A 12,064-nucleotide genomic window follows, 5' to 3' on the forward strand; every position below is an offset into this window, starting at 1 on the left:
GATGCTACATCTTACAATCAAGCAAGTGTGGAAACCAATATGAACAGAGAACTCAACAATGTTTACGGAGGTGTTAGACTTGCTTTTCACGAACAAGGTCCATTCAAAGAGCTAGAGTTCTACCAGTGTGTCGCCAAGTGTTGTAGCGACTACAACTACCCTCCAAAAATTTTCCTTAGCTTTGTTTTGGAGGTTCCTTACCAACCGTCCTCAACAACATGTCTTGCACTATCAAGTACACAAGCTTCAGTGATTTTCTTGCAGATTGACAGCTTGTGCATGATCGCTTGTTACACCCCCCTCACAGATTATTTCTCCAGACTTGGTCCAGCTACAGGATGAGCAGCTCCCTCAAGAAATTGCACAATTCTGGAGGGTAACTAGTCTTCCCTCCATAAATTACACAATATTGTTTGGCAGTCTACTAGGCTCCAAAATTACGCAAATCTTCCTGTTAAGCTTCATTGGGAAAATTGCACAATTCCTCCCAGCAGGGCTGCTCAGCCCAGAAATTGCGTAATTCTGGGCAGTAGTCGGTTGCTCAGCCCAAAAATTGCACAAACCTTCTGGGAAGTCAACCCAGCTCCCTCCCAGAAATGTGCATTTTTTCCTCCCATTCAAGCTGGTTGTTGCATGTGCCATTGGTTTGACCGGTTGCCTTCGGGGTGGAGCAAAAATGATTTGCGTGCATGGATTGCTTCTCCCAAGGCAACATGCAAAGGAATCCCTTGATTCAAGGATCTATTTTTAGTAGCTGGAGGTTACATGCAAGGATCATTTCAGAAACCTCCCGCCAAGTTTCTCTTTCCCTAGATTTGTGGCATGTGCGTCACAACCTCGATTTTATCGAAACTCACCAATCAAACGCTATAGAGATCATTCCTCACATCGACCTTGTAGCTCTCACATCCCACATTTTATCTAGGATTCATTGGCGCATTCAACTCAGCTGTTTTGGGGTAAGCCCGCTTTTCATGTCTTGCATTGCATTTCTATCGCTTTTTGTGTTTCACTTTCTGTGTGATTTCAGTGAGTGCTTCCTGTCGTTTTGATGTTTGTTAGCTTACAGAAGCACCGTTTTAGTTTCATTCGCATCTCACTGTAGTCGCACACATGACAATGTTTTGCATGGACGGTCGTCATTGCGGCAACTCGCTTCACACACATGCATGCTTACCCATTTCCAAATCTTGCACTTGTTGTTTGCATGTATGATCATTCACTCTTGTTTGCACTCATCTCACTATGCATTCATACTTCTCATGTTTTCAGTCACTCGTCGGCCGGTCTGGACTGCCTTGGCCCGGATCGTGCCTTTCCATGCTAGCACTACACATTTATGGAAGTGAAGGCTCTGCCTTCCTTCCAAAAATTGCACAATTATATCCCATCACTGACCTCCATGCTTGCATTGCGCAATTCCTAGAGGCAATGTCCTGCTGGCCCTAGAAACTGTGCAATGCAGTTTGCTAGTTGCATGTCACTGCTGACTAAAATTGTGCATTGTGCAGTTTCAGTCCTTAGCGGGCTAGGATGGATTGTGCATTGCATAGTTCCAGCAATCATTCAGCCTCCTGACAACCTGAACTGTGCCTTGCGCAGTTTTGGCAATTAGCCTCCCAACCTCCCGACAGAAATTGCGCAACCTTCACATTCAATCACATAGGTATGTTGCTAGTCAATCTTCAAGTTTCTTTTGGTTTTTGACTAACAGATTTCTTGCCATGAATTTTTTTGTCTCCAGGCATCACAGGTAGTCATCTATCTCTTAGCAGCATAAGTACAACAGCTTCCAGGAGAGCAGAGTCAAAGACACTGTTAAGAGTGCAACTGGGGATGCAGTCAATCAAGTGTCTATGAACTTGCCTATCCACGAAGACATCAAGTTGTTCGTAGGCAAGGAGATCAAGATAATATGGCAGCGACATCACAACGAAAAGCACCATCAACAATAGCAGAAGGCAGCACACCCGCATGTGGCGAGTGCAAGAGGAAGGTTGTTGATACCATAGAGGTGAAGCAAAGTTGCAAGTTCAAAGTAGATCCACTCATGACGAAAGCAGCTTTGGAGATTGAGGCTAAGGTGATGGCGCGACATAGATATCACGTGAAGGCAGAGAGAGAAACAGAGAAAGAGTTTCATGTGCCCAAGTAGCAACTCAAGGAAGAACAGGAGTTGCATAGACGAGAAAATGAGTTGCAACAAGAACAGGTACAGCTAGGGGCGCACATGCCCAAACTGATGAATCTGCACCCATACAAGTTATTGATCCATCCTAGTAGCTGACACGAAGTAGAAAATGTGAGCAGTGTTTTTGATCACATGCAAGGGAATTCAATAACATGCATGTGATCCCACCCATTTGGCACACTCACCGATGCGAAGACAAGAAGCAAGTCTGACTGGAGCTAAACATGTATCTTGAAAAGTTGATGCACATGGTCACCAACACACACTTGAAGATCAACACAGACACTATGCATCAGTATGTTGCTGGTCTAGTTGCACTACAGACGATGATGTGCATGTTGTCGGATGAGTTGGATAGAGGAGCCATATCAGTGTACCTAGATGCAACGGAGGCAAGATTTTGCTTTTAGTAAGATGTCACCATTGAGAGCATGGACACCATCACGGATGACCAAGCTTGGCATCAGTTCGCCACCATCGACCATCATGAGGATGTCAAAGAGTTGGTCTCACCACAATGGTCTGAGTGTTAGTGATGTCTTGCATGGCTTGCTCAAGCCATTTTGTCTCACATGGGTGCATGTGCATTGTAATGTAATGTCTTTTCAAGTGGAAGTTCAAGTGTCAATAGTTGAATGTAATAGTCATAGAATAGTTGAAGAGCCATGAGGATAGATGAACGGTCACAAAGGGGAATGTCAAGGGTCACCCCACCCTTTTCTATAAATAGTCCCTCATAACTCATTGTAAAGGATTTTGGTTAGCCAAGTTTTCGATAGGACTATCTTAGAGAGAGCTTGGACAGTATTGTAATGAGCCTTGGTTTCTCCACTGCGCAGAGCTAGTATATCTCTTTGGAGGAATAGGCAGTTGTGGCTGTAACGTTCTACTATCTGAACTAGTGGTTGGACATGGATGTATTGTATGACTGTAATTTACACATGTTAATATAACAGAGCCATCACATTTCATGCACATTTCATATGTTGTATTGTATTTCAACTATCTTGAGTACTCTAAATGATATATGTATATGTTTGCTTACGCATGCATGTGTAGCTATTTCTGTATATGTATGTATGAATCTTTCTGAAATGTGTTGTTGGTTTAACCATCACTTTGGATTGTTAGCTAACTTTCCTTCCATGTTATGATGAATCTTTGCTCGTGTGTTCCCTTCTTAACTCCATTCTATCACAGATTTCCAAGGGGTGCACTCACTTCACCCTCCATGTGTTAGAACCGCTCATGCACCTTCCTTGACTTATAGCAACTGTCACACCCTTGCTACCAACAGGGGCATCTTACTTGCATCTGTGCGAAACCAAATGGTCTGAGGTCTAATTGGGACTTCTTACTAGGAAGATCCCCTGACATGTTGGCGGGTCTAGCACCGTCAAAACTTATGCATATGTGTGACCATATGGTTTCCTATGATGCCAAAGGGAGTCTAGTGTTTGAGTGAGAATGCAAATGCAAGATTAGAAATGAGTAATTATTTTAATAGTTATTCTAGTAGCCATTGTAGTTGTAATTAGAAAAGAGTAGCCATTGTAGTATGACCTTGTGGTATGGTATTAGTAGTAGAACCCTGTGGGGCTATGTTGGTGTTACCCTGAGGGTTGGTGCTAGTGGTACCTTGAGAGGAAATACTTCCTAAAAAATTAGCACCAAGGATGGATGTGCCTATCAAAGTAGCTAGATGTTGTCATCTACGGTGAGATGGCGAGAAACCAAGTACTCCTCTTAGTAAGGGTAGGAGGTCTTGTAGGAAATTATAGCGGCTAGAAACCCTTGGGTCCCCTATTGTGCCCTAGTAATTGTGTGAAGGATACTGTGAGGGGGGATGATAAGGAAACCAAATTATACATACATAAGACAAAGAGAAAAACAAAATGGTTAATTTTCCTTTAAAATATTAATGTGTGAAACAATAAAAGGAGAAAAAATTGACAATAGGTTTTTGTGTGTGAACAAAAGTCCTAATGGCCTAACCTCCTTCCAGTCAATCAATAATTGTGCCTTGCGAAGGTTGTTACAAGGGTACCAAGGCCATATTTTGAAATTGTTGGTGACATTTCCAGTAGCCAAAAAAAATCCAAGGTATGGAAGAGGGTTATAACAAGGGGTATTGGGGCCATGTCCTGAAGAAATTGACGACACTTCCAACAGTTATTCAAAATCACCTCTAGGTGTAAGTGTTCCCATACCAACCACCTATAAGAAAATCTTCTGTAATATTGGGCCTCTAACCTATCTATGCCAAGTGGGGATGAGTGAATCTCAACTTCTGGTTAATAACATTTGGACCCATATCCCCTACCAAGCACTAAGAGATTCAAGGGAGCCCATGATAATCCGTCGTCTGGGCCTTACCGCCTTCATAGGTTTATACTCATCACTGGCCTTTTGCAATGGGTTATGCAGGTGTTGATGGTGCTGGACCTGCCAATATGTCAAGGGGATATCCTCGGTAAGATTCCTAATTAGACCTCAGACCATTTGGTGTAGGAGTCCCAGTAGTGGGTCATAAGGTAATGCCTTAACCGCGATGTCACACAGAGGCAAGTAAGATAACTCTATCAATAGCAATGGTGTGACTGATGCAGAGAGTCAAGGAATGTGTACGAGAGGTTCCAACACTTCGAATGGAGAGGAAGGTGAAGGTGGATACCAGGTTGAAAGGGATCAGGCCCAACTCGGCTAGGAACACACCACACAAAGAACATGCACAGCTTCTGGCGAAGAAGTCCGATCTGATGCGACAGTCACAACATAAAAGGTAAGATAACATGAACAACACTGACATATCAGTTTGAGATGAGTGTGACAGTTGATATAGCAAGGTTCATGAGAAAGGTTTGTCTGATGTTTGGTATAGCAGTCGACACAGACGGTGATAACATTAACAACATATGCAACACATTAACAACAAGATTGATATAATTGCATACAAATTAGTTCATATACAAGTACGTAAGTTAAACAACATATATCATTAAGGCAACCAGAACAGTCTAACTACAATAACAACATATGCATGAAAAAGTGTTGGCTCTTATTATTAAATAAATGTAATTCACAATCATACAATACACCATGTAAACCTGCTAGCCCCAACAGTGGAATGTTATAGCCACATCCTCCGGCTCCTCCAAAGAGATGTACTAGCTTCGTGCAATGTAGAATCCAAGGTGCATTAGCATGCTATCCAAGCCTTCTTCAAGATAGTCTTAGTAGAAGCTTGGCTGACCAAAATCCTCTACAATGAGTTATGAGGGACTATTTATAGCGAAGGGTGAGGTGACCCTTGACATTCCCCTTTGTGACCGTTCAACTACCCTCATGACTTTTCACCTACTCTATGACTGTTACATTCACTCTTGACACTTGACTTACACTTGACATGACTCAACATTACAATGCACATGTACCCATGTGAACAATGGCTTGAACAAGCCAAACTAGACACCACTCTGACTTAGATAACTTTAGAAGTCCAACTGCTCTCATGACTTTTCACCTACTCTATGACTGTTACATTCACTCTTGACACTTGACTTACACTTGACATGACTCAACATTACAATGCCCATGTACCCATGTGAACAATCGCTTGAACAAGCCAAACTAGACACCACTCTGACTTAGATAACTATAGAAGTCCAACTGCTCAACATCCTCATGCTGATCAATAGTAACATATTGGTGCCAAGATTGGTAGTCTCTGATAGTGTCTGTGTGTTCCGCTGTGACATCCATCTGGAACCTGAACCTTGCCTCCATGGCATCTGGGTAAACTTCTCAGGATCTTCTGTCCAACTCATCTGAAAGCATGCACATCATTGTCCTCAATGTGGCCGGACCAACAACATACTTGCGCATGATTTCTACACTAATAGTCAAGTCTGGACTGGTGGAGATGTGCATCAACTCGTTGAAGTATGAGTCAAGCTCCTGTTAGACCTGCTTCTTGGTCTTTGCTTGGGTGAGAATCCCAAGTGATGGAATCGCATGTGTGTGCACCACAACCTCCATGATCTTGAATACTCATGCATGCGAAGCTTGTATGCTAGTGATGAGTTGTGGTAGGTCCTCATAGTTTCAAATTTGACTCTAGATACGTGCTTGTGGCTCAACCACATTGGCCCTCATCATCTTGGGCAAATGAAGCGGGGCTCCCTTGTACTTCATCATCTATGCCTGCATGTTTTCAACGACAGCATGTATGTTCTTCAAGATGCGAGCTCTTCTCACACATCGATGCTGCCATCCATGAATATGAACAACTGCTTGATGCACAGTACCAAACGTGGAGTACAATGCTCGCACGACTGTGTCCAAGGACAATAATTCATCTAGTATTTCCTTCTTCAGTCCTCCTCAAGTGGACATTGTCACCAAGTCTCCTCCCTACTTGGCCACCTGTATTTCCTTTGCCATTCGCTCATTCTCAGCTATGAGGAAACGAATGCTGGAGCTAGTGGCTTTGCCATACACTCTAGTTTCATCGACCAAAGCATCTAGGTTCTTGTGCACATCAATCATGATCACTTGTTCTTCAACTTGCACAGGGGATTTTTGGTCTTCCAGAGTTGGTACTTTGTCAAGCTACACAAATCTATGTTGAGATTCATCAAAGGACTTGGTGCGCATCTCTCCTTCCAGGTGACCACCAAGGATCTTAGTGCCTCCTTGGTCATTCGAGACTTGCTCATCATCTGGATGCATTGAAGTAGGTGAGTCGACCTCTCTATGGTGAGGCATGAGGTCGGTATCCTATTCCAACTCCTACTGCTCCATGTCTGCATCCAACTGTTCAAGATCCTATTCTATCTCATGAGCAAAGTCTTGCCCCTGCGAGGGCTCACCCTATTCGCCTGATGCCAGCTGTTCAGAAGAATCAACTACCTGTACAGGCGCTGCTTCGTCTGTCTACACATGATGTGCCCATTGTGGTGTTTGTTGTTGCTACGCTTCACTCTCCTATTGGAACAACCCTTGTTCTCTCCGAAGTTTCTCTCTCAACTCGTGCAACTCCTTCTCTGTTTCTTCCATTCTCTTCTTCTCCCTCTGCCTTCACGTGATACACCTGCCACATTGCTGGCTCTTTGCCTAAATAGAATTAGCTGCTTGTTCTACAAGTGGATCTTTTCGAAACTTGTAGCTTTGTTCCTCCTCCATGCGGTCAATAATCTTCCCCTTCCCTTTGTCGCACATAGGTATTTTGGGCTCTGCTTCCTTTTGTTGTTGCTACTGCTAGTATTCTCCATGATGTTGCTTCATGTTGCTGTCCTAACCACTCTACAGTGAAACTGACCTGTTCATAGGGACTGGAGGAATTGTAGAAGTACCTCCATGAGTCTTCCTCGGCCCAATGAAATTCCCCATGGATCCAGTTGAATTGAAATCTCAAGCAATGATCCTTCACAATGCAATGTGAGTCATACGAGTTGAAGATTTGGAGGTCGTACAGATAATTCTTCATCTGTTCTGCTTCGACATCCACCTGTTTGATGTTCTTGATCTCATATAACCCAATCCGCAACAGAAGAGTGGGCCAAGGTGCCTTATTCTTCCGCTGCAGTCTCGTTGTCAATCCTGTTGAGATATCATACGATACTTCCTACATGATAAGCATGTCCAAAGCAAACTTTGGCAGGACATGCGGAGGCTTCTCCACACTGAACACTCAGATGAACGTGCCAGTCGCTGAGGCATACCAATCTGAAATGACTAACAATGCCTTCATTGTTTCCTGTGACATGTAGGGTGGATCCTGTTCAAACATCAACCTGTACACTGGGGTGACAAAGTGGTCGGACAACCGTATGATCACTCCTCTCAAACTGCACTCGCACAATAACTTGAAATACGTGTTCACAACAGTCTCCATCGATGACCATGCCCACTCCATGCCCAGGAATTCATGTTGGGCACAAAGTGCATCTAGAATTTAGGCGGACATGTAAATAGCTGCATGCATGCCTTCAGGCGACTGTTGAGCCTTAGTGACTTACTCCTTCAGCTGATGAGCCAGTATGTCGGACCAATTGCATGATCTTCCTTCTCTAGCCAGTTGGTCCAGTGCAACCACCCGACTTTGAGGGAAAGTCTCAATGCTTTCTTGGCCACTCAGTCGACATGAGAATATGACCAAGTATTGGTATTCCTTCCTCAATATATTTGTCTTATAGACCTGACTGGGTGTCATCCTGAAATGAGTTGGCTCCTTTACCCAATCCTTCAAAATGTCTCTTAAGTGACCTCTATTATTGAGCAAGGTGAATGGAGGAGTCATGACAGTCATGGGCTCATTCATCTGATACATATCATCGTAGTTTGGTGCCCAGAAGGTTGCAAGCTTCATCCCACTAACACTGCTCAAGGTCATCATCTCGGGGTCAGTGTGAGAGACAATCCAGTGAATCATATCCGCACATGGGAACGCGGGTTGTCTGCATGCAATCTGATATAGGATGGACTTATGGATGTTCACGTACACCTAATAGTCTTCAAGGTCTTCCCCAAAAGTACCTACTAATGTTTCATTCACCTCTTGTCACTTCAGTTTGATTTTCTTGTCTAGATACAACTTCATATCTTTGTAGATCAGCATGCTAGAGGACACTTTTTCAACTGTTGTTCCAGCTGCAACACCATCAGTGTCCTGGAATCCTGATCTCTTAGAAGCCATTGAGATAGACAAACACTTGAAAGATCTGGAAACAAGAAGCATGCATGGCAATAAATATGTCAGTGAAAACAAAGAAAATCTGGGGAAGGAAACAACACATACCTGGGAAACTGATGAGCAAGATTGCACAAATTTCACTAGGAGGCTGAGTGACCGGCTACCAGAACTACAAAAAAGGCAGTCTGGGTAGTTTGGGAGGCTGGATGGCTACTGGATCTGTGAAATGCGAAATCCAGTTGGGCAGCTCGCTGCTGGGATTGCACAATGCACAATTCTAGCTAGGAAAGATTGCTGGCCCAGGGAAGGATTTGCACAAATTTTTTGGCCAAGCAGTCACTGACATCTAGAAATGCACAATTCAATCCAGGAGGCTAGTGCTGGGAAAGAATGCACAAATCTGGAGAGGAAGGTGAGCCTTCCTTCCCCAGATTGCGCAATGCAGTCTTGGTGGGGGTAAAGCTTGGTCCAAGGTTGGCCCGACTCGCTGACGGGAAACTGAAAGCAAGTGAGTCAATGAAATGCATGGTGACACTAAGTGATAGAAGAAGTGATAAACAGTGCATGAAAAACATGAATGCAAGATTCACCAAACATATCAACATGCATGTGGGTGAGGCCATTCACCGGTTGGGCAAACGTCCATGCAAAACGATTTCATGCATGCGACAACAGTGAGATAGCGATGAAAATTGAAACAGAGCTAGGAAAATCTAGAATATATGTAAACAACAACAAGCGTTCAAACAAATCAAGCAAACAACACTCACATAAGAGAATACACAGAAAGCGACAGAAATGTTGAAAAAGACAAGTTGAGGCCACGTACCCATGAATAGTTGAGCCGGATGTGTCGAAGAGTCCTGGATGTGTTGTGGGATGTCAGATCTCAAGATCGATGTGAGTGAATGAGCTTTGATGCATTGAATAAATAATTTTGGTCTCAAGACATGCATGCCACAAATCTAGGAAAAAGCGACACTTGGAGGGAAACTTCTAAAAAAACTTAACATGTAACCCCCGGCTGCTAAAAATAGCAACCTGAATCATGGGATGCCTTTTTCATGTTATCTCTTGCTATTCCGGGAAGATCAAGTCATGCATGCATGCAAGTCAAGTTTCCACGGTCCTGGGTGGAACTAGTCAACCAGACTCTCCATGCATGCCAGTGCTCAACTACTTGGGAAAAATGTACATTCCTGACTGTAAGTTGGGCTGACTACCCAAGGGGATTGTGCAATTTCTGGGTAATCCCTGACTGCTGCCCATATTTGTTCAAATCCTGGGTTGAACAACCTGTTGCTAGGAAAAATTGCGCAAATCCTTCTCGGAGGGTTGGCTGGCAGGATTGCGCAATCCTGATACCAACAGGTTGTTAGAGAGGATTGCTCAATTCCTGGAGGGAAGGTTGGTTTCCCTCCAGGACTACGCAATTTTCAAGGGGAAGCTGCTCAGCCTGCAGTTGGACCAAGTCCGGGTAAGGAGCTCGTGAGGGGAATGGATCGACTGTGATCAACAGGCTGCCTTTGTGCGAGGAAAACACTTAAGCTTGAGAACTTTACGAAGAAAGACAAAGTTCTATGTAAGGTTGGTAGGGGAGGCTCCAAAATAGGCTAAGGAAAATTTTTGGAGGGTTGTTGTAGCCGCTAGAACACTTGAAAACACTTTTAGAACTCTAACTCTCTGCATAGACCTTGTCCGTGAAAAACGAGTCTAACACCTCCGAAAGTATTGTTCAGTTCTTAGCTCATCTTGGCTTCATGGTAGCTTGATGTAAGATGTAGCATCTGCCAAACTCCTGGTCGATTGACACACATTCCAAGCCAAGGCAACACAATTGTTTTGATTGGGGTTGAGGGGTATATAGGTGCACAAGCAGTATAGTCGTCAGAGTCTTAGTTTCCTCTCTGGTGTTGCTCCACTGCCAGCAGGCCTAGACAGTACCCCTGTGGAGTCACATAGGAACAAAAGCATGGCTCTGCTGCCAACGAGCGGAGTTACTTGCATCACCTCCCTATGCAGGAATCCTTTCTCTTCTTTCACCTTATTCATTTTTCATTTTGATTTTTTTTATTTTCATTTTCATTATGCATAAAACTTATTCATTTTAGAGGTGGAAGATGGATCCCAACCTATTGAGAGTAGAAGAGGTTGTTCCAGCCGACAAGTAGTTTATTGTATCCCTGACGTGCTTGTTAAGGTTTTCCCCCTCACCTTACTCTACTTGACTGAGCTGACAAGGGTGAACCCAAAAACATTCAACTAGAGAAGGTGACACTAGTTAGCGCGCAAACATTGTGTTTACACCAAGGTTCACTTCGAACAATACGTATTTCCTTTGACATATCATGGAATAAGAGTAACAAGGTCATCATACAGAGGCAAGATGACAGGTAACCAAGTAGTGACAGTTCTACAAGCCCTCTTGTTCTTTACCTAACTCGTTTCACGAGTCACACATGATTTCATGCAAAACTAACCTACAAACGAAACAAGTGAATGAACAAGAAACAAAGCCAAGGAAAATCAAAAGCAAAAATGAGAGAAAAGCAAGCAGACAAACAAGCAAGCAAACAATCAAGCAATCAAAGCATGAAAGAAAACAAGCAGGCAAGCAAACAATTGAAAGCAAACACTACTCCTGCTCATACACTAACAGTGCATGGGCATGATCACGTGAAGTGATACTTCCAATGCAACCACCGGCACATTGGTAGACCCATGTGGGTGAAGGCTTAGTTTGCAAGTAACCCAGTCGTGTGGACCCTCATACAAGAAAGATATAATAGTGAAGATAGCCACACTTCATGTTTCAAAGTGCCCAAGGGACATAAGTGAGTGCATGTGCATGACAAGCAGTCTGTGGACTTATCATGGTGTTGTGTGACACTACGTGCAACTTTGAAGCAAAAGCACGCTCTTGACTGAGACATGCAAGAAAACAAAAGAAACCAACATAACTTGCATCGTGAAATTGCAATGTAAGACTCCTCTAATGCATGAGCAATGAGGTCGTGGAGTTCAAGTGGAGGAAGTGTGATCTGTGTGTGAGATGGATCTTCAATGTATACAGACGAGTGATGAGGAGCCTTGGGTGATTGAACAATTCCATGATCGGAAGTGAGACTAACCCCAAGAAAGCGAGGGCCTAACATAACCATCAGCTCGGGCTAAAGTGC

This window comes from Pinus tabuliformis, chromosome 6, assembly GCF_031772625.1.
Source record: "Pinus tabuliformis cultivar Carrire ecotype Pingquan chromosome 6, CPIR1, whole genome shotgun sequence".
Lineage (NCBI taxonomy): Eukaryota > Viridiplantae > Streptophyta > Pinopsida > Pinales > Pinaceae > Pinus > Pinus tabuliformis.